Source organism: Euprymna scolopes, chromosome 26, assembly GCF_053919585.1.
Source record: "Euprymna scolopes isolate OS-2025 chromosome 26, ASM5391958v1, whole genome shotgun sequence".
NCBI classification, from domain to species: Eukaryota; Metazoa; Mollusca; class Cephalopoda; order Sepiida; family Sepiolidae; genus Euprymna; species Euprymna scolopes.
Window position 1 is genome coordinate 55,314,774 of NC_136507.1, and position 22,500 is coordinate 55,337,273.

The following is a 22,500-nucleotide window of genomic DNA, read 5'->3' on the forward strand; positions in this document are numbered from 1 at the left end:
GTATAACTTATAAAGTATTGCATAAATAGCAATGAAATTTTTACCGAATAAAAACTATTATACAAAGTTACAACACAATAGTTACAACTTAATAGATTTTTTAAAAAGAAAATTAAACGCAACACCGGATATAAATGACTTAACAACAATTCCACGATCTTGTCAATTAATTGTGAACAAAGTAACAACAACATTTGATACTTAATATCTAATTTTTAATACTTCGTTGCATCGTCGACCACATGTTTTAATTTATATTTTGCGAAAATCAGCAATAATTCCATCACTTTGTCTTAAAAAAAAAACTCCCGTAAATGATCTTAGTTAAACTGGGGTTTTTTTCTAGGCCCTTACTCCACTTATCTCCCAAACATTTTTTATTGGAGTCAGATCGGGGCTTTTAGGGTGATTCCCTATTCTTCAAGAAAGCCATAACCTTATGAGGCTTGTGATAAAGTACATTATTCAACATGAAAATAAAATATTCATAAAATTATGGTGTAATCTAAGTACCACATGATGCTAAAAAAGTCTTGTGTAAATCACAGTATTGATGTTGTCGTGTATGCGGATGATCGGGCCAACCTCTGCAGATGAAATCATTATCTACACATTGCAGCTACGAAATTTAACAGTTCTATTGGAACATTGAGAAATCAGTCTTTCACTTTCAAAGGGGGACAACTCAAACCACACAGTCTTTCACTTTTTCTACGGTGTACTTAAGTTTTGCCATTAAAACCAAATATCTCAAACTTGGATTCATCACTGAATTGGACTTTATCCCAATCAAAATCATCTCTTGTCACTGCAGCTTTGTTTCGCTTTGAAATGAGTCGCATGTAATATTGTATCTTTCTAACTTGCAAGCAACTGTTTTCCTTGAGATATCATTATCTGTCTTTCCATTAAATCTACGGACAGTTAATGTATCAATTAAAAAAAATGTTATTTGTCGACAATCTAAGATTATTTTGATCTTCTCATTTCGGTGGTTTTAGAAGTCTGTCGTGTTTTGGTTTTGCATTAATTCTACGGTTATCGGTTTTCTACCTGCTAATTCTATGATTGTCGATTATCTGCTGCAAATGCGGTTGGTTTTATTTGAAGCATGGCCTATTTTTGCTTGGGTAGTTTGTGCTGACTTCTAGTTTATGAAAATGTCTCGGCAGGCGGGTTTCCTAGAAAAATTGGTGTTTATTTGAGCTGTTTCTGTGATGTAGAGTGTAAAATCAAGTTTTATATTCAATATAAATAATAAAAAAAACATAAACAGATATCAGGCCTATCTGAACTTATGACTATAGCATACATGAATAAACTAGAACAAGACATACTACATAACTACCAATCCGACATCTTTTTCACAAGATATGTAAATGATATGTTCATCCTAACATCATCTCCCTAAGAAGCTAATAAAATACATCCGGGCACCTATGACTACTTGCTTTTACATTCTATATCATAGACACCTCACATACACCAGTCCAACATTAATGTTTCGTTTTCCTCTCTTTATCTTTTTTCTTCTTATTTTGCACTAATTTTTTCCTTACTTCTATTTTTCTTTTATCCTTTGTTATTTTATTTCTGATTTTCGTTTTTTGAAGGGTAGATAGAAATAAAGGATTATTTCCAGCATATCTTTATTCATTATAATCTCACAATTATCATAATATTCGCCGTTCCTTGTTTTATATAACTTTTTTGTATGCCATTCCGTTTTTTACATCAACAATAATTCTCTTCCCGCTTATTCCAGTCAGATCTGGTAATTCCAGAATAATAAACGGTTCTTCATGGTTTTCTGACTTAATTCATTGAATGAAGTAAATTATTTATGACGATCAAATCGAGGAGATATCTTAGAAAAGGTTGAAAACAGGTGAGCTTTCGTGGTGGAAACTGACACAACAATAAATTGCGTCTCGTCTTTCGGCACTATCAGATTCTCAAGCTAATGTGCGTTAGTGAACGAGAACATTATGTGCCATCACGTTTCTAGTCGATTTTTTAGCAAACATTTTCTCCAGTTTTGTTATTTTCTCCCCAAATAAGAAAGAATACATTTTTTAGAAAAACTCGAAATAATAATATTTCAATATTTTGTAGGATGCTGCCAAAACAATTTTATAAAAAGAAACACGTATTCTCTCCAGATGACCAAATATTATCTGTAAGATGAAATGCACCCCAAAGCACATGATTATATAAAAGTTGATGGGTGAATAAACTAAGAAAAAAAATTAAATACCCCCCTCCCCCCCAAAAAAACGATAAACACGATTCTATACAAGAAAAAAACATAAGATGCGGAAGGCTCTAGAAAAGCGCGTTTTCTCTCTTGACAACCGACATTAACTTTAACCGAAATGGATTACTTCACAAGTGAAAACAGCTGATAAACATCATTATATAGAAGGTAAGCGATTGTTTTCAAAACAACATCTGTTTTCGCATGGCGAGTTTTTGCTACTGTTCTGATAGTAATTTTTATTCTCAATTTTGGTTGCAGCAGCCTAGCAAACTTTGTCATAAAGCTGGCAATATATATATATACATATATATATATATATATATATATATATATATATATATATATATATATATATAATATAAAGCTGAACGTCTGTGTGTGTGTCTGGTCACGAATAGACTCCTATATGGTTGACTATTACAGAAAACTGATTACATATAATGATAGAAGATGTATCGAGACACAGGAATGGGTATGTTTAATCTGACATAATGATTATTCATTAAAATTATGAGGTCTGCGTACGCGCCTGGTCCACAAAGTATGGAAATAAAAAAATAAAAAATTTAAAAAAGCATTTACAAATGTTTGTTATAGATGTACATAAGAATACTTTGATAAGTATGTTTTAACTTAAATAGGGATGGTATAATAAAATTGTGGTGTCTGCGTTCGCGCCTGGCCTCCATAGAATAGAAATAGGCACAAATTTTAATAAAGACTTTTCATATCTATCTGCGTAAGTATACGTTGATAATTATGTTTCAGTTTGAAGAAATATGGTATGATAAAATTATGGGGTGTTCGTTCGCGCCTGACCTCCATATATCACAAAGTTTAACAAGGTTTTTTAATATAGATCCACAGAATATTGTGATAAGTGTTTAAGTGTGAACAGGTATGGTATAATAAATTTTGGGGTTTATCTATTTTACTTTTACTTTCATCATATTTTGCTTTGGTTTTGATACCCTCAAATTCGAAGCTATCTCTTTAGAACCCTTGCTTTTCATAACCTATCATACTTTCATTAATCAGAGTCCATTTTCTGTAGGCTGTTGTTGATCCAGTCAACGACGGGTACTTTTGCTAGTGTATATTATACAACATGAAACTGATATTAAATATCAAATATTCTTGAAGCGTCGTGTATTAGAATCTTTCAACCCACTATAATTGATATTGCATTCGAGAAAAGCAGCAACGTTCTAAAATGTCTTGCGTAGTTCGTATTGGACGGAGTTTGTTAACGGTGTCCACAAAATTTTAATACTCGAATTTTTAATCGACTTTTCATCGACTCTATTTTTAAGTTATCTTTAAGTTATCGCCGTTTACTGTATATTTTAGTTTTCACTATAAATTCTCATTTTCGCTCCTTCGCACTTTTACTTCAACACCTAATTATGATTCGTGGACGAATCGAAAGCGCTTGTGACAGCAACAACTATGGAACTTTTATTAATATTTTTGATTTTGATACAAAAAATATTATACGGAACATCAAAAAATTAACAAAAAGAATCATAAAACAAAGTGTCTCCGTTGCATTTGATAATATTTGCTTGAATATATATATATATATATATATATATATATATATATATATATATATATATATATATATATATATATATATATACTAGCAGACCGCCCGGCGTTGCCCAGTCGTAAAATATGCATAGATATTCGCGCTAAAAAGAAAGCCCGCACTTTAAAAACCGCAGAATTGAGCTAAATTGAATGTAACAGTTTCAACTACCTATACCTCATTTGATTCACATTTTATTCTTCTATAATTTTATCTGTTCATATTTTACTTTTAAGTGAAGTTTTCTAGTGCTCACGTCAATTTTTAAAAATTACTTCAAATCGAGAAGGCAAAAAGAAGCTCCGCAACAACGAATGAGCTTATAACCAGTTTAAAATATCCACTTTTTAGGCAACAAAGCATCTCTAATCGTAAATGTTGTTGTTTCAGGTTATACAACGTAACATTTAGTCCATATGCCTCGACTGCTCTTAATGATCGTCAGAAATTCATTAATCTTCACTTTTCTGGTTTATCCAATCAAGAAATGGTCGCAGATTTAAATGTGATAAGAAAACGGTACGAATGACTGTCCAAAAGCACCGGAACACCGGTAGTGTTCGTGATGCCTCTAAATCTGGTCGTCTTAGAGTTACTTCTTGCAAGGAAGACAATGCTATCAAGATCCACAGCCTCAGAAACAGATTTGAAACAGCTCCCCAAATCCAACAACAGTATAATCTTGCTAAAAAGTGCTCTCTTTCTACAGTTAAGAACAGATTGAAGGGATTTAACTTGTGAGACTGTGTTGCAAGACGCAAGACAATTATTTCTGTAAAGAACCGAATTCGTCGTCTCGACTTCGTCAGATGCAATGAAGATCATAACTCTTCAGATTGATCTAAAGTGCTTTCTAGCGACGAAAGCAGGTTCAATAGGTTAGGCAGTAGTAGTAGGCAGTAGGTCCGTCGAAGAAAGGACGAAGAATTTAATCCTAAGTTCACAGTTTTAACGCTACTAGGGGTGAGGTTTAGTTTTGGCGTGGGGCGTTATTAGTGCCAATGGTCCAGAGCGTATAATTCGCTTGCAAGGTAGAATTAATTCGACCAAGTACATAAATATGTTGACTGAGCTTTTTCTACTCTACTTTGACCGGAATTTGGAGAATAATCCCATATTCATGCAGGATAATGCTCCCATTCACACAGCAGGCAATGTCAAGAGGTTCCTGGAAGAGCATGATATTCCGTGTTTGGATAGGCCTACATAATCTCCAGATCTCAATCAATCGAAAACGTATGGCATTACAGCACCCAACAGCTACAGATTGATAAAATGTCAAATTTGGAAGAACTTTGAACAAAAATTAAAGAGGAGTGGGATGCCCTTTCACCGCCGCAGACTAATTCAAGAGAATGCCCAAAAGATTGCAGGCCGTACAAACTGCATAAAAGCGATACTACTAAACATTAACTAGTTAATTGTGCTCCTGTTGTATTTGTATTGCATTAATGTTCTAAATTGTATGTACATAACAATTTTCCATTGTGCGGAGTTTGTTTTTGCCTTCTCGATTTAAAGTTATTTTTTAAATTGACGTGAACACAAGGATACTTCAATTAAAATTTCAATATGAACAAATAAAATTATAGAAGATTAAAAAGCGAATCAAATGAAGTATATGTTGATTAAGCATATACATTCAATTTAACTTCAATTTGCGGTTTTTCAAAAAATGAGAAGTGCGTATTTTCATTTTGGCACCACTGTATATACCCCCCACATATATAGATATTAATACATATATATGCGTGTGCGTGTATATACTTTCTAGATGTTTTTACATGAGCACTGATATGTTGCTACACATTCTTAAGCAGCTTTCGGTGAGCTAGTTACTTGTAACTAGAGACCTCCTCAGGTGGTACAGCTTATACGAAATCTAATCTGCAATATATATATATATATATATATATATATATATATATATATATAAAGCTGAATGTGTGTGTGTGTGTGTGTGTGTGTGTGGTCACGAATAGGCTCCTATATGGTTGACTATTTTAAAAAACTGATTACATATAATGAGAGATGTATCGAAACACAGGAATGGGCATGTTTGATCTGGCAGAACGGTGGTTCATTAAAATTGTGGGGTCTGCATTCGCGCCTGGTCCACAAAGTATGGAAATAAAAAATTTAAAATTAAAAAAAAAACGTTTGCAAGTGTTTTTGATATAGATGTACATAAGAATACTTTGATAAGTATGTTTTAACTTAAATACGGATGGTATAATAAAATTGTGGGGTCTGCGTTCGCGCCTGGCCTCCATAGAATGGAAATAAGCACAAATTTTAATAAAGATTTTTCATATCTATCCGGGTAAGTATACTTTGATAATAATGTTTTAGTTTGAAGAAATATGGTATAATAAAATTATGGGATGTTCGTTCGCGCTTGACCTCCATAGAATGGAAATATGTCACAAAGTTTAACAAGGTTTTTTTAATATAGATCCACAAAATATTGTGATAAGTGTTTCAGTGTGAACAGGTATGGTATAATAAATTATGGGGTTTATCTATTTTACTTTTGCTTTCATCATATTTTGCTTTGGTTTTGATACTCCCAAATTCAACCCAAATTTGCAACCCTTCCTTTTCATAACCTATCATACTTTCATAAATCAAAGTCCATTTTCTGTAGGCTGTTTTTGAACCCAGTCAACGACGGGTTCTTTTGCTAGTATATATATATATATATATATATATATATATATATATATATATATATATATATATATATACTAGCATATATATATATATACTAGCATATATATATATACTAGCATATATATATATACTAGCAAAAGAACCCGTCGTTGACTGGGTTCAAAAACAGCCTACACACATATATATATATATATATATATATGTATATATACGTATGCGTGTGTGTGATATATATTTTACTTTCCATGCCTTTTTGATTATCCCTTTCTTCTTCCCCCCCCTTTTTACATTTATTTCTTCTCCCTTCGTTTTATTTTCTTTCCTTCTTTTAATATATTCTTTTCATTTTTCTCTTTTTCTACGTTTTACCGTCTTTATTTTCAGTCCATCCTTCTCATTCCCTTCTTTCTCTCTTTATTTTCTTCTCTCTGTTTCCGATTTTGATACTAATCATCAGCTTCCACGTCGGTGATCATTCCTTATCATGTTCAACCACAAATCTTAGTAATTTGCATTGTTTTACTTTAATCTATTGTCATTTCTGTCAATAATGATTGATTGGATGCATTTCGGGATGTGATTTTTTATCGACACAGTTCTTCTTCTTCTCCTTCTTCTTCTTCTTCTTCTTCTTCTTCTTCTTCTTCTTCTTCTTGGTAGTCCATCGTTATTCAATAATGACGATCTTCTCCTTGTGAGTCTGCTTATGTTTAAATAGTCCAATCCTGGACCCGCAGATACAGTCATAGATTGACCATGTAAAGCTGGTGCCGGATGGAGCAGAGATGGCCTTACGAGCATGCTTCTTTACACGCTTCGTTGCATGGTTTGCTAATTCTCAATACAGTCCACTCCCTGTGAGCAGAAAGAGCGCCAGAGATCTCGGTAGGAAGCAAGTTCCTCAAATGAATAGGGATCTATGCGACACGTGTTAAGGGATCTCTTGGTGTGGTCTTTGAAACATTTCCTCTGCCCACCGGTACTGCCCTGGTCTTAGAGTAATTGACCGCAGAGGATTCTTTGCGGTCTTCTGTGGCTGGGCATTTGGATGATGTGCCGCAACTACCTAAGTTGGCATTGGATCATGATGGACTTCACGCTGCAGCTGTCTTCCCTCCCCCCAACACTTCTGTGTGCGGCAATCTACCTCTCCATGTGATGTCAATGATCTTCTGGAGACAACTTATATGGTAATTTGCTGACTTCTCATATAGCGGCTATAGATCGTCTAAGACTCACACCCATACAACAGTGTGGTGAGGCACACTGCTCTTTACACTAGCATTTTGGTGTCGAGTCTGAGGTTGCTTTTCTGAAAAACCCTTCTCCTTAACTGACCAAAGGATGCAGTAATTTATTACTGAAATACATTATCATAGTATGTTATAGATAATTAACGAGTCTCATGTAAACGTTGGCACATCATACATTCGTTTATAAATTTAAACTCCATAATAGTCACAAAATCTGAAAAGTGTTAACCCTAAACTCAAACTCCCCATGATATTTTTGCTAGTTTGATTTTTCTTTTTGAAAACAAAAATTTGCTTCCAATAAATTGTTCATTAACAATTGATGAAGTCAAACTGTTTTTTATCGAAGTTTAACTGTTTTACTTAAACTGTTTTTCATTATAAAGCAAATATAATCCCATAAAAAATAACAAATAAATATGAACAAATAGATTGAGGCTCTTTTTTTATAAATGAAATTTTTTTCTTAATAAAACTTGTTACTTATGCAAAATACGAACTATGTAATAATTCAGATAGAATTTTCATGTTAAAATTAATTTTAACGATATTTTTTATTTATTAAATTATTAGGTGAACGTGTAGAATAGTCACTACGCACCTTCTTTCCCCATGGGTTTGTATATAACATTTTTATGTAGACTAACGTATTAAACATCAGCGTAATTACGTATATATATATATATATATATATATATATATATATATATATATATATATATATATATATATATATATAGTAGCTGTACCCTGCCACGCGTTGCTGTGGCTCAAATTGGCGCAATGGAAAAAGTTCCAAAATGAGAAAAAGCATGTTTCTTATAGGTTTAATTTTCCATTTTGCATGTTTTTGTTGTTCCATTTTCTTAGCTGATATAGAGATTTTCCGGTTTGGTGACTCTTGCATACGTAACATAAATTGTCCATGTGAAAAAACAGTCAGTGTGTAACTGTAAGGCCCACAATTGTAAAGATTGTTCCCTGTGCTTTGTTGATGCTTATTGCAAATGACAATAAAATTGGAAAGTTCAATTTCCTAAAATGTAATGATGTATCCGGTGGAATCATAGGAATGCATGGAATGAAGATATATTCATCTGTGAAAGGTCCTGTTAAGATTGGTGTTTCTATGATATTGTTTGTTAATTTTTTTTTACTGCAAGCTATGTGCCATTGCAAAGCTTGGATTGGTTTATATTTCACAACATGATGATTAGTACACCAAATTTCAGTTGCAATACATGCGGTGGCATCCCTGGCAAACATAGCTGTTTGATAATTAACCACTTTATCTGCTTTCACAACAGTGTCAATGGATTTGTATTTGACTACCTCACTTGGAATTTTACATTGAATAATAGCGTTAAGTTCATGGGCATCTTTGTATTGACCTGCAAGAATAGCTCATTCACTCAGTCAAATGGAATTCTTATAATTTGAATATCTGCAAAAACCTTTTAAACTAACTATTCTTTTGATGAAATAAAATTACAGAAATCACAGAAGTTAAAAGTCAAAGAATTTTGCCCTTAACTCTGATCAGCTGGCACTTTTTCGTACCCAATTTCCCACCAGTGATGCAAAAGTTTTTGCACGGATCGAACAGTCTGCAACTGGATATGCATATTTTGAGTTAAGTTTAATGTCTTCACATGGAACAAAAAAGTAGAGTATTTGAGGCAAGCATTTATTTCATCTGCTGGTGTTGATTGAAGAATAACAGGTAACATTTGTCTGAAATCTCCTGCAAGCAATATTACTGCATTCCCAAATGGTCTGACATTGCCACGCAAATCTTGCAAGGATCGACCAAGGGCCTCAAGTGATCCGCGCTATTTTTTAAATCGTATTTCAAGGTTTAATTAAAGTTTATGATATGTTTTTTTATTCAATTGCAAGGTTAAAGTACAGAATATGTACAAAACATCCTCCCCTCCCCATGTTAAGAATGGCTTTTTAAATAATAACGTTATTATTTCAGCATGGATCACTCTCTGCATGAGTACCCATTTTTCTTTTAATATTCATAAAAAGTAAAACTTTTTTCAAAATAATTAAATAAATAAATGTTTGTAAATGTAACAAATAATCGTTTTGTTACGGCAACGTCAGTAAATAAAATATGTTACGTGCGGGGTGGGGTGGGGGAGTAAAGGAGCGATTATTATTTTTTTTCTGCTGGTCGCCATGGAACTCAACGCCCAAGGAGTACCAAAATGTAATTTTTTTGTCAAATAAATAAATTTCAAGCAAGTTTTGCAATAAATAACAGATAGCAACTTCGTTAATTTTACGACTCACCTCAGCATATTATAAACACTCTAACTTCCCCATGTTAAAACGGCTTTCGGAATGAACACCCCCCCAACCTCCCCATATTAAGAACGGCTTTCGAGGTTTATGGAAGGGCGTTTTTTTAACATGGGGAGGTTAGGGTGTTTATAATACATTGAGGCATGTCGTAAAAATGAAACAGTTTAGAAAAAGTTAAAACAAACTTTTTTATGTAAACAATGCCGTGAAAAGAAACTAAACAATTAAAACGTAATGTTTCATGAGTGAAAAGCCTTAACATAAATAAAGGAATTTAAAATTAAAAAATTGGTAAGTATATAAATGAATTTAAATGGGATTATTTTTTGTGTGTGTGCTAATGCAGAGAGTGATCCACGCTATTTTTTTTAAATCGTATTTCCACGTTTAATTAAAGTTTTATGATAATTGTAAGGTTAAAGTACAGAATAGGTACAAAATACCCTCCCTTCCCCATGTTAGGATTTGGCTTTTTAAATAATAGCGTTATGATTTCAGCACGGATCACTCTCTGCATGAGTAAGTTTTTTTTTTTTTTTACTTGTAATTCGAGAGTAGTTGAAACGGAAGTTACAGGAAATAAAACCGGGCAAGTTTCGCAGAAACGACTTCGAAAAATATTTATATTTTATTTAATATTTTAATAATTCGCGAGGTAAATTTATTTTAATGACATAAAAACATCCCTCGACTCTAAAGATGGGTTGTCTGAAAATTTCAAATAAATTGGTAACGTAGAGATATCATTTTATTCACTTTTAACGAACCAAATTTACATTTATATATATATATATATATATATATATATATATATATATATATATGAGTGCGTGTATGTGTTTGTGTGTCCGACAAGAAAATAGAAAACAAATACATAGGTTTAACTACCACGACATTGTCGAAGAGATTACCTATGCAACATTCCGAAACTATATTTTATATATATTTTACCACCTGATTAATCAACATCCCTGTACTTTGTCTCAATTAAGGAAGATTTTAGTTGACAACACATCTATACTTGAAATACTAGAATCATCACTAATAAAAACTAAAAACCTAATATTAATAAAATAAACTTTACCAATGTTAGTAATATCCTGAAATGTTTGTAAATTTATTAAAATAATTAACCAATGAATAATAATAATAATAATAATAATAATAATAATAATAATAATAATAATAATAATTATTATTATTATTATTATTATTATTATTATTATTATAAATAGCGGGACCTGTGGAAATTCCACAGTGGACTCTTTCATATGTAATATATTGATGTTGGCATTTTTGTGGATGTTCAGCGTAAATGGAGACACCCTTATATTATTGTAGTAAACAGTAAGCACCTTTTTTTATAATAAATTATTAGGTGGAAGCACATAATTCTTACAAAACACCCGCCTATTCCCATATTAAAATGGCTTTCAAAATAATATTATTTCAGCACCGTAACAAAAATACATAAGTACCGAACGTTTTATAATTTTAAATGATAGTTTGATAATGATAATTTTTTTACTTGGTTTCCACCTGAACATTTTCCTTTGAAATGTCGACTTCTATGGGGTTTTGACTATGCTGAAGACGAATATCGCGTTTAAATATTCCGCAAATACGTAGTTTGTCGAATATTAAATAATATAATTATTTATGTTAAAAACGATGGCCATAGTTTTGCAGCAAAAATATGCGTGCACTTAAACGGAACATTTTCTTTAAATGATAAACAATTATTTATTTTAAACAATATATACAGAATTTTTATTATATTATAAACAATATAAATAGAACAGTTTAATTTTAGACCACAGAAATAGATTTTTTTAATAATTTTGAAAGAAATATTGTTCACAAACTTTTAAAATTTTAAACAATGTAAATAGAACTTTATAATTTTGAACTTTTTAATTTTTTATTTTAAAATAAATATTGTTCTTGAATGCATTTTATTATATGTTTAAGTGCACGCAAATTTTGACACAAAACTATGGCCACCATTTTTAACATAAAATTATATTGTTTAATATTCGAAAAAATACGTATTTGCTGAAAATTTAAATGCGATATTCGTTTTCAGTATAGTCAAACCCCACAGAAGTCGACATTTCGAAGGAAATGTTCAGGTGGAAACCAAGTAAAAAATTATCATTATCAAATTATCATTTTAAATTATAAAACGTTCGGCACTTATGTATTTTTGTTAGGAAGGTGTTTTGTAACAACTATGTGCTTCCATCTAATAGTTTATTAAAAAAAGGGTGCTTACTGCTTAAAATATCGTGAAATATTCTCGTTAAAATTAAAAAAAATGTTGTTTAAAATAAATAAGTAAAATGTGAGGGAGAAAAAAGATATCGTTAAAGAAAGATCGTTAAACGTTTTATAATAAATAAGCAAAAAGTTTATATATTATTGGCATAGTAATGTACCGGTGATTAGAGAAATTAGTTCCTTTTATGTGATAAAGGGTTCGAGATTATTTTTCCACCTAAACTACAGACCTGCCATAACATATGCATCTGGGCTTTGTTTACATGTTACAGCATTTAGTAGTAATAGCGATAATATTTTTAATTAATGAAGACATCAGCATCTCTCTTGTTCTCCCTCGCTCGCTCTTTCGCTCTCTCTCGCTCGCTCTCTCGCTCGCTCTCTTTCTCAATAAACAAATGTAAAAAAAAAATATCAATGAAAAAAAAATGATAATTGCTCAATTTTTTTTTTCTCCGCTGGCAGAGAGATTTGGTATTGATTTTATTACGTAATGACTTAAAATCAATTATTTCTTAACAACTTTTGTAAGATAAACCTTAAATTTTATAGAATTGAAAAAAAAAATATCTGTGAGAACACGCTATTCGAATAGAACCCAGAGCGTTCGTAAATGTGTATTCTGAAATTAAATGTCTATTCTAGAATAAAATCTCAACCAATCAAATTTGCCGGAAAGCGTGGCACACAAAATAACACACACACGCTATTGTATTAATATATAGATAATAATAATAATAATAATAATAATAATAATAATAATAATAATAATAATAATAATGTTGACTAGTGATGGTTGTTGTTGTAGTTTTTAATGCGTTTCTTCCATGTGTTGACAGTACTTCTCCGCCGTAATGGTTTCGTCTGCATTTAAAAAAAAAAACTGTAATAGATTAGACTGGTCGCAGACCCCAAACAGTCAGCATGACCTTATTTTTGTGCAATATGTCTTCAGTAAGTGTCACTGATTGTCGTAAAGAACCCATTTTTGATCGCAAATCACAACCCGTTTGAGAAACGGGTCGTTCTTGTTGCCTAAAAAAAGGGACGATGAAACTTCATAAGGGCGTTTCTTTTGTTTGTCCTTCAATTTTTTACGCACATATTTATAAAAATTTTGTCTTACCAATCTCTCTTAAGTGGTTGGAAATCGTCGTATACGTTACATCTAATTCAGAAGCAAGTTCTCAGACAGTTGTGCGTGGATTGGCTTCGATTAAGGCTCTTAATTGATCGTTGTCAATGTCCTATGTTTGACCACTAAACTCATCATCTTCAAGACTCGCCGCCATCACAAAATTTCTGAACTCACCATTGTACTGTGCATTTAGTAGTGTTTACTTTGTTGATATCGCGAGCTACTTCAGTAACTTTTCAGACTAGCTTGAATTGAAATAAGAAAATTGTGCGATTTTTTTCGTCTTATATTCGACGTATTGAAAAGAAGACAGTTGTTGTAAAACGATTGTAATTTAAATAATTAGAGCGAAAATGCTCTTTTAAATTATATATAAAGTACAAACATTATAACGAAAACTTATATGAAAATACATCATTTGAAATCAAAATTTAAAATTCCACATGAACTTTCTTCTTAACCTAATATGTACTATTATATTAAAGGAATTTTGCGTGTATTTGTATGAGTTCGTTCCCAATACATTCGTAAACGGCTGAGCCGATTTTTTACGAAATTTCACATGAAGGCATTTTATGTGTCTGGAAGTGTTTTTAGATAGCTTTCGTGTCGAAATGTCTTTGATAAGTATCGATAATCGATAATCGAAATAATTCGATAAAAGAAGGAACAGGTGATTTTGAAACAAAGTTAACACTTTACACAGCTTAAAAAGATCATTTGTGAAGTTTTATTACCACCCAAGTTAAAAAGCTCGACATATGAAATCAATAGTAGGTTATTGGAAATGACAGAAGTGCGTTCGAAATGAACGTTTCTATTTAACGCACAATTGAAGCATGGTACTTGACTTTCGCATTTTATATTTAGATGAAGATATTATATATAAAAAAATAATCCATAAAATTAACAGTTGGTTCACTACCGTTTAATGTAGATTACAATGTATGACTAGAGTAGACAATCAATCGATTTGATTGAAAAATGGGCGATTTCACTGATTTCGATCACAATAAAAATATGGGGGTGTGAAACATTCGTTGATCATCATTAAATCTCGGGCAACGTTGAGTCTCCCTGCTAGTGACGTATAGAATTTCTTGTTTGCGTTATTCTTAGTTATAGCACACGTAATATTAATTGAATCTCCTGAACTCTGCCAATAAGAACTGATTTTTAACAAATTATTATTTGATATACGACGTGACCATGTGGGCAAATCTGGTATGAAATCCGATAGCCTAAAACTTATCCTTGGCTAGACTTATAATATCACTACTTCAAGCCATATATATATATATATGAATATTTATATCTATAGTAAAATAATATGTGATCATTTATTATTTTTTATATTTTTATTGATGTTGAAATTAGTTGTTTTGTTCGTATCGTTTTAAACAGATATGGTAAATGACGAGAACATGATAAGAGAACGTGGACTATTGATAATGGACAGCAAAACTGTATATGAATATTCTTGCATATTCGATATACACTTTCGAATTTCTTGCATAATTTATAGCGACCATCTTGAATGTGTAATGTGTTTACTTTATATAACTTCTTTTCGTCTATGCATCATATAGATATAAGTGTATAGCCACACTGATTAATGGTATATAGTGATTATATATATATATGTATATATATGAATATATACATATATATAATGTATATATATGTAGTCTAAAGAAGCTCTGAGTATATATATATATAATATATACATATATAATACTTATATAATATATATGATATATATATAATATATATGATATATATATTATATAATATATATATAATATATAATATATATAATATATAATTGTAATATATATAGTATATATATAATATGTATATAATATATATTTAAATATAATATATATAATATATATCTATAATATATGCTGGATATGTGTGTGTGTGCGTGAGTGTGTGTGTGTGTGGTCACGAATAGGCTCCTAAATGGTTTACTATTTTAAAAAAACTGATTACATATAATGATAGAAGATGTATCGAGACACAGGAATGGATATGTTTGGTCCTGCAGAACGGTGGTTCATAAAAATTGTGGGGTCTGCGTTCGTGCCTGGTCCACAAAGTATGGAAATAAAAAAATTAAAAAGTAAAAAAAAACGCTTACAAGTGATTTTGATATACATGTACATAATAATACGTTGATAAGTATGTTTTAACTTAAATAGGGATGGTATAATAAAATTATGGGGCCTGCGTTCGCGTCTGGCCTCCATAGAATGGAAATAGGCACAAACTTTAATAAAGACTTAAGTATACCTTGCGTAAGTATACTTTGATAATTATGTTTCAGTTTGAAGAAATATGGTATAATAAAATTATGGGCGTTTCGCTCGCACCTTACCTCCATAGAATGTAAATATGTCACAAAGTTTAACAAGGTTTTTTTATATAGATTCACAGACTTATTTGATAAGTGTTTCAGTGTGAACAGGTATGGTATAATAAATTATGGAGTTTATCTATTTTATTTTTACTTTCATCATATTTTGCTTTGGTTTTGATACCCCCAAATTCGAAGCTATCTCTTTACAACCTTTCCTTTTCATAACCTATCATACTTTAATAAATCTGAGTTCATTTTCTGTAGGCTGTTTTTGTACCCAGTCAACGACGAGTACTTTTGCTAGTATATATGTATAATACGAATACAATTTATTTCCAGTGATGGGAACAGTACAAATTTAATGATTGAATAAAGTAAAGTTTTTATCCGTTATCACTTTATTTTATTCATTTATTAATGCTCTATATAGAATAGTGAGTATCCTTTACAAATAGGATTTGATTATATTTTCAAACTCTCTCTCTTTCTCTTTCTCTCTCTATATATATGTATAGTCACTCACACACACATGTATAATAGAATATATATATATATATATATAAAAGAAAAATCTTATTGAAAATTTAATTCAAATTTTCAACAAAAAACAACCACATTATAAACCTATAAGAAAGGCATACACACTTTTAATTACCAAGGAATACAAATAAACAAGAAATACTTTATTCCGCGGAGTTTCGAAAAATGAAATTCTTCTCATCAGAGGCAAGAGGTGTGCAAAATGTACTATAAATTTTGCAGAATTATGCATTAGCAGAAAATATAAATATGAAAATAATCATACTTGAATAAAAAGAAGTTATCAAACAGTTACTGACAGTTTATGGGGATTCAAAGAGAATCATAAAGCAGGAAACGGGAAAAAGGGAGAAAAATGAGATTATTAAAATCCAATGAATAAGACGGTAGAATCCAGAACAGTATGAATGCAAAATGAGTCCATTGAAAATTAATTGGTAATCCATAAGAATTGGAAAAACAGAGTATTAGATGTCCAGGGCAAATTAAAGCTTGCAGAAAAAAACATCAGATCAGAGAATAGTGAAGTTTCTTTTATGTAACGGATAAGACAAATTGAAGTGTTAAAGATTAAAAAAATAGCAATAAAAGATTGAAATTGAAAAATGGGGTGGTAAGAAAAAGATGGAAAAAATAAAGAGAGAGAGAGAGAGAGAGAGAGAAGAGACAGAGAAGAGGAAGAAAGAATATTAAGAAGCCAAAAAAGAGGGGAGAAAGGAAGATAGACAATTGAGAGAAAGGGAGAATAAGAAAGGGGAAGGGGACAAATAGAAAATCATCTTTATATATCTATTTTTAGAAAATATAAATATAGGTTAGTTGAGGTTAATTTGAACCAGCGAAAAAAATAAATGAATGGAGATAATTCAGATATTTATTTTAAATTTGGAAAGAAGTTAACATGGGTGGGAGGTTTACAGATCATAAGTAATGGATTAATAATTTAATGTATAATTACAATTGTCCGTCTACACACACACACACATACACACACACATTTATATATATCACTACTCACATAAATTAATATTCGAAAGTATAGATTTATGCGTAAACTTAAAGTATTTACTTCAAAAGTGCTCAATATGTAGGTAGAGCTAGTTAGTAATTTATAAAATATATATGGCGATTAAGCTACACTGAATATTCCGCGTTTCATCCACTCTAGGACTCTTCAGGCTTATGCATAAGGCATAAGTCTGAAGAGTCCTAGTGTAGCTTAATCGCCATATATATTTTATAAATTACTATATATATATGTATATATATATATATATATATATATGGGCAAATTTGTATTTACATAGACTCGAGTATATATATATATATATATGTCATCATAATTAAAAACAGATATATCTAAAACATATAACTTTCATGGGTGTAGGAGATTTATAGATGACCTTATATGCATAAACGATAATGATGAATTCGAAAAAAATAAACATCTTATATATCCAAACGAATTAAAATTGAATTGTGAACATAGAGGACAACAGGCTACATTTCTGGATTTAGATATAAAAATTGAGGATGGGATTTTTCTTTATAAAATATTTGATAAAAGAAACGCATTCCCCTTTAAAATAGTACTATGCCCGATAAGGATAGCACCTGCCCTGTTTTTGTGTTTTATGGAACCATTATGTCAGAGTTTTTGAGAATAGCTCGCGTTACTTTAAAATTAACAGATTTTATACCACCAGTTTCCAGTTTAGTAATAAGGATGATAAAACAAGGTGGGGATAAAAATAAAATATTTAAACAGTTAAATAAAGCATTTGTTCGTTATCCTGATGCTTTTGAATCGTTTAAGATAAACCAGACTATATTAATAAAGGAAATCCAAAACTATATTAGCAAATGTATAAAATGTATTTATAATTACATATAATAAATTTATATTAAAAAAAATTAAAAAAAATGTATATATGTAAAAATAAAATATTTTTAACCTTTATATATCTAATTTTAAATAAATAAGAATGTAAATATACAAACTACTAATTATAGTGGGGGTGATAAGTAGTTAAATGGATTAATCCTAATCTTATAAATACAAGACTGATAAATTAAAAAATGTATCCATTTTAAATGTGGAAATTGATGAATCGCACAGGTAAGAAATTCATTTTTATACTATGAAAAGGTTAGTAATTGCAATTAAGAATAGGAAATTGGATCAAATGTTTGTAACATGTCTTCTTCCTAAGATTAAGGGTGGTGGTGTTTGATCAACACTGCTGGGGAGCCATGATGTAATATACTGTTTTGTTTTTAAATCCCCGAAACAGTGTTTCATGGTAAACAACTGATGATCCCTTGAAAAATAAAAAATAATTGGTATTATAGTAAATTCGAGAGAGTTGATGCAGTAATTGCAGGTGATTAAATGACTTACTGACTTGATGGTTTTTTAACAAATGATAAAAAGTAATTTTTTGTATAGTTTTAAAGGTTAAAATCTTCAAAGACTATATATATATATATATATATACAATTGTATAAATACATATACACACATATATAAAATAAAATACAATAATGTAAAATAATATAGGATAAGAAGTGAGCCTAAAAGAGCTAACTCACTCACAACCAATAGGGACACACATATATAATTATACACAGACATAGATGCATATATGCATATATATATGCACATATACACATATATATATATGAATATATACACCCATGCATTCATTCATACGTTACGTATAAAAACAGAAATATACATATACGAAGATATATCGCCAGGGTTAGTATACAGCAGCTCCTTTAGTCTCACAAAATATGAATAAAGAGGAATAGAAGAATTCTCTTATATTACGTAAATTTTCGCTTAAAGTTTAAGAAGTGAGTGAAGTAATTTCGAATTGCTTATATTTGAATATTTCTTATGGTTACAGTGGGGAAGAAGTTCCCTTTTGGAATTAATTATGTTAATCCTTTGCAGGAAGTAATTATACTTTTAGCTTCAAATATGCAAAGGTGAGAAGACTAAGAACCTTGAATGTAAGACTTTGACTTTTTAAGATTAACCTAATTTATAAAGAAAGAGGTGGTTTTAGATTTAAGTTTTTTAATTAAAGTGGTAAGGAAGGTTCCATGGCATTTATCAATGATTTCATTATTACAGGAAGAAGTCTGGTAAGATATTCTAACCTTTATTAATATTGAAGTAGCGTCAATATAAGTGTATATCTTACCTGGCGTTCGTGAATGTTAATGGTATGTGGATTTTTGTTAGGATTTGGGGTGGGATTACGGTTTAATTCAAGGTTGTTATAATTAGTAATAGCAGATTCAATCTGTACGGGGATATTGTAATCTGTAATCCAAGGTGAGTTTAGAGTATTATAAGTTTTTTGAGAAAAAATAAGGTAAGTTATTATTATTATTATTATTATTATTATTATTATTATTATTATTATTATTATTATTGTCACTATATTCATCAACATTGATATTATTATTTATGTTAGTTGTGACGTGGTTGTTTGTAGGTGAAACGGTCGAGTCACTTATTGGAGTATATCTTGAGTAGTAGACGTATGTGGGATTTCTGTTATGGGGGATTATTTCCAACTATTGTAGGGGTGTTTCGAGATAACTTAATAACAGTACACAAATATATGACATCTGTATAGATGCAATCGTTTTTGAGAAAGCGATCTTGCTTATTGTTACAACTACAGTTAGTTTTTTGACATTAAGGAGAAAGGGGTGGGCTGAGTTAATTTGATGTTTTTTGTTGTTCGATGCTATTATCGTCTGTGCTTAATTGTGTTACATGAAAAGGCTGTCCCATTTCCATGTAAATAAGAAGAACATTAGATAAATGAAAATGAGATTAGGATAAGCCGAAACTCGAACCTTGTAAGCAAGGTTCAGAAATTGGAATGTTAGAATTTAGCTATGGTTAAATTCTATTGGCAATAGTAAGATATTCTTTGTATTGTAAAAGGAATTGCTTGTTCGTTCTTTTATGAAAACTGAAGTAAAAATTTCAGCTAAAAAGAATGAACAATATAAATTAAAAATATATTGTAATAAAAAAGGTTAGGCTAAAAATAGGTTAGTTGAGAATTCTTTGTTTGCAAAAGTGTGTTTTGAACAAACGTGTGCTTAGCCACGTGAGTTGGTCACGTTTTGGAACCACACATCTGACGTCATAGCAAAAAGGGAATTCTCAATATAGGAGCTAAAATTAAATTAAGACAGTCGGGCAGTTGAGGCAGGACAGTTGAGACTGCTAGTCATAGAGAGAGTTGGAGTCAGAGTCCTTTGGAAGCGAAGAACATTAAACTATATAGATCCCAAATGTGAATTCCTGACGTCATCATCATTCGACCGGTCCAATGAAATAAAGAATCACCATCGATTTTTGTAACTGGTGTCTTCGTGTGGTCATTCCACAAATTAAAGGTAATGTGTTAATCATCTTAATATGAACTTTATGTAAGCCTTACAAGAAATGTATCTCTCCTCCTCGCTATGTGTTAAGAAGAAACATTCTAGAACTGTATAAATGGTTCTCTCCTCATCATCATCGTCATTCGTGTATTATATGAATGTCCCCATCATATGACTCTTAATATGAACTCAGCGTCATCTTTTAATGAGTCCCCAACACAACAATTGGCCATTGTAGAGTAGGAAATTTTAATAGAATTTTTATTAAATATGGTACTATATCTATATTGTTGCTTAAAAGAATTTTTTACAATTTTTAAAAATCTTTTGTGATATTTGTTTTGACATTTGAGCTTAACGGGGTTAAATCAAATATTTTTGTTTTTCCGAAGACGGTTGCGGGGGTTTGGTTTGTTATGATTATTGTATTGGGCGGGGCTATGTTGATAAAACGGTTGGTTATTACAGTTATTATTCAGTGGAGTAGGTTGTTTTCTGGAATATGATTTATTTTTGTCATGTTATGCATAATTGTAAATGTTAGCCGGCTGGTAACGAGGTTATTATGGTTATAATAAATATATTATTATGGTAATAATAAATTAGTTTTATGGTCCTTAAGAGTAAATCTATGTGCCTGGTGACTGTATTTCAGTATCATTATGGATATTCATAGAGGTCAATTATAATTTAGCCTCTAAGTTTATACTAGCCAGAGTGTTTTGTTGAACTATTTTATAATATTTATAGAGCTCTTTATAAATGATTTTGGACATTACACATTGAATACCACCCCAATATTCCGTAATTATATGACTTCCCCAAAACTCATAGACCGGTTATCCCTATGCGCCATATAATATCTGGCACCGATAGTGCAAAACACAAATATATAGCATTATAAAATTCACATGCTTTTTATTAAATACTAACCTTTAAGGGTTCGTCTCAAAGGTTAAGCCTATTCGTTTAAAATTTAGAGTTAGTTATATGGACTTATTATGGAACATTTTTAAAACAATTGAGAAATCTGAATTGCGTGTGTTAAAAAACTATTGCTTTCTGATGGGAAAACTACTGTTCCAGCAAAGAAATGGCCCCATAAATGATATTCGGTCGTTAAACGTAATTTTATAGACACAAATGATATTGAATGCTAATAACGCCCAAGTTCGAATGTGGTCTCAGAAAGCATAAACAGTTCACAAATTCGCGTTGGCTGACCGTAAATAAAGGTTGCATAAGATAGCATTGGAGTTGAAGACATGAGAAAGCAATGTTTTTATCATTTGGCATGCACATTTGTCAACGAGAAAACAGTGTTCAAATAAAATTGCCCCGTTAGTTCAGAAGTGATCGAAAGGAACAACGCGTCGACGATTAAAAAGAAAAGCGTTTTGTGACAATATGTGGCAATAGATGAAATACAGATCTGATACTTAATTTGGCTGCCAGTTGAATAAACAGCATCAAGTGAAAGCCAGCCAAAGTGGCTAAAAATGCAAACATCAACGGACAAAGTCTTGATCTCCGTATTTTGGGATGCGCAAGCTACGAGGGGCGTGCAATAAGTAATGGCCCTGACCCACTTCCAGTTGTCTGATCTAGCTGAAATTTTGCATGTGCAATGATTTATATCTCTACGGGTTATGTGGCAAATTACAGCTCTGA